Consider the following 3,248-nt stretch of genomic DNA (forward strand, 5'->3'; position numbering starts at 1 on the left):
CTCTCTCTCTCTCTCTCTCTCTCTCTCTCTCTCTCTCTCTCTCTCTCTCTCTCTCTCTCTCTCTCTTCCTTTCTTTCTTCCCTTTGGGCTTAGCTGTTTTTCCTGTTTCTGAAGAAGAGCTATGCTCGAAAGGTAAAACGACTACTCCTTTCTGTCTCCGAGCGTCATATTAATACATTGTTTGTGCAACGTCGACATTTTGGTTTTTCTTTCTTCTATTTTTTTTTATTATTTATATATATATATGTATGTGTGTGTGTTTATAGTATGTATGTATGTATGTATGTATGTATGTATGTATGTATGCAGGTAGGTAGGTAGGTAGGTAGGTAGGTAGGTAGGTAGGTAGGTAGGTAATCAAGTAGTGTTACTACAAATAAAACAGTACAACAGTTAACCAATGTTTAGAATTCTATGTAAGTCCATGTCTGTCTAAATTTCAATCGAGTAAAAATACGTTATTTGTCCTCCAATACTCGTTTGGTGTAAATACACCCAAATATGTTATAGAGTGTATATTTTATAGAGTGTATATAGAGAAGTGAGTCGATTTGAGTGCTTTTATAGCAACACGACACTGGTCAACCAGCCTATTCTAAGACGTAGTGCTTAATTGAATTACAATATTCCACTGAAGAGCTGGCGCCGCAGCCATATTATCCAATTGTTTACGTAAAGATTATCGCATAACGAACGTGTATTCGGTGGTGAAACACGTGCAAGATTAAGTAATTCATGAGGTAATTAAAACACTGGAACCAGCTCGTCTGTTGTTTTTATACTCTCTTTCTCTCTCCCCCTCTCTCTTATATATATATAGTAGCAGAGATACCCAGCGTTGCCCGTGTCACATAGAATTGAAGACTTAGAGTTTTCTTTTATATTTTCTCTAATGAACTGTAATACCTGTGATTCGAATTTCAGCAAAATTGCTGACGAAGAATTTTAATGAGAGTTCTTTCCCTCTTTACACATCCTAACAAAATGTTCTAATCATGACACATTTATCCCATGCTACTCATCGTTATGGCCAGATTCCAAAATTCAAATCTTATGGAACCTATTGAAAGGTTTTTGCCCCTGAAAAATGGAGCTCATGAACCTCTAAAATGTTGGAGTTAAGGCCCCCATTAGTGGGGGGGGGGGTATCTTAAAGTCAACCAGAGAAGTTGAATTGTTCGAATCTTTTTAACTTGGGTCTTATATCTATTGTTCAAATTTCTTTGAAGTCTGAAATATATGTATGTTCACTGGGTTTGTAAACGAAAGCAAAACTAGACGAAACCAAAAGATGAATGATCACAATAAGCAGTCAGCTACCCTACCCTAGTCGTTACCACTCCCCAATGTAGGATTCCTCACCATACAGGTGACCGGCACAGCCATAAGATGCATTACGGATGTATAGCAATTGGAAGGACGTGACCCAACTCAAATAAACATTAACATCTGTGTGACGTGAGGGCTAAGGGGAAATGAAAGTGTCACCTCTGAATTTTGCCAATTATCACTATGCCAATAGGTAACTGGACAGAATAAATTTGTAATCTAAAAATCTCTTTGAATAACCAGTCACTTATGTGGGAAGGCCTTGAAATCAATGTTACCATCTGGGACAATCTCTGACCCAGTGATAATAAAATGACTCAAAGGAGGTTTGCAACCAAATAACTTTACTCAACACTTTGCAACTAAATCAGTGGAGGCAAAGATTCCTCTCCTTTACTTGACAATTTATGCACTACATTGCAGAAATCACAATCTAAGCATATCTCAAAGGGAAGCCTTACACTGTTGTACCACTGAATTACAAATAATGCTCATCTTTTATGCTTGGGTAACCCTACAGCTTCCAAGAGTACAATTGTACTCGTCTTGGCTTAGGAAAAAAATGACTAAATTGTGGGTGTTAAGCCCCCGTTAAGGGATGTTACTAACTTCTAAGAATTTGAAATTTTAGAAATATTGCTTCATTTGTGTGAAATATTTATGGTTAAAATTTCATCAATAACAAAAATATATGAATTTTCATGAAGGTTATGGCCTCATTTATGCCCCCTCACTTTCAAAGATATACTGTATTACATCTGTCTGTATGCATAGAATATAATTTCCAAATTTTATAAAGTACTTTTGACCTAGTTTTCGATCATAAAAAATGACTAAAATTTGGAATAGACAGACAGACAGACAGACTGATTGACTGGACTTATATTTTGGAAAATAACTCGATCTGAGACTCTATGGAAACAACTGCATCGTGACATCCATGTAATACACTCATATAATGCTATATTCATGTTTTTATAATTTTATATTAAATATGAAGTATGACCTCTTTCACCGTATATCTATGGTTTGCTCCCTGATATTTCAGTGTATCACATACTGTTGAATTGTGTTTCAGTGAATATGCTGTACATTTATGACGAGAAATTCCGATATTTAAACATATATATAGTATCTCAAAAATATAACAAAATTGAATATAATGTTATGTATGTTCTTAATTATAGCGTTGCGTTACCTCTAGAGTCATCATACATGTCAGAATGGGTTTCTTAAATATACATAATACTGAAAGTTCTAGCAATTTGTAAGATATCAACAACGGAAGTTGAATGACTTCAAGCAGAAACAGAAATTGAATTGCAGCGTCGGTTGGCTAATGAATATACAATATTTACCTACAAACACTAGTATCAATTCTTCCTCCTAAAGATATTTACCAAGCAAACTTCCTGCTAAAGTGACAGTACCAGTCAACTCTTCCTTAAAGCGCAACCTTTCATATTAAAGAAGGGAGAAACGTTGTATAAATGAGAGTAAATTTTACCTCTCGATATTAATACTGCCTCTGTCGCTAATAGATAGTGTATTATATAGTGTATCCTCAGATACTCTAAACTTTAACAAAATGGCTCTCTTTTTTTCTCTGTCTCTCTCTCCCCCTCTCTCTATCTTGCAACCTAAAATAATAATTTCTTCGGGAGAGGGGTCAAGTTGATTACATCGACCCCAGTGTTCAACTGGTACTTACTTTATCGATCTCTAAAGGCTGAATGGTAAAGTCGAACTCGGCAGTATTTGAACTCAGAATGTAAAAACGAACGAAATGCCGTTAAGCATTTTGCCCGGCGAGCAAACGATCCTGTCAGTTCGCCGCTTTCGGGCAACCAATAATAATGATTTCAAATTTTAGCACAAGGCCAGCAATTTCTGGGTGGGAGTTAAGCCGATTACATTGA

The sequence above is a fragment of the Octopus bimaculoides genome, chromosome 2 (assembly GCF_001194135.2).
Source record: "Octopus bimaculoides isolate UCB-OBI-ISO-001 chromosome 2, ASM119413v2, whole genome shotgun sequence".
NCBI lineage: Eukaryota > Metazoa > Mollusca > Cephalopoda > Octopoda > Octopodidae > Octopus > Octopus bimaculoides.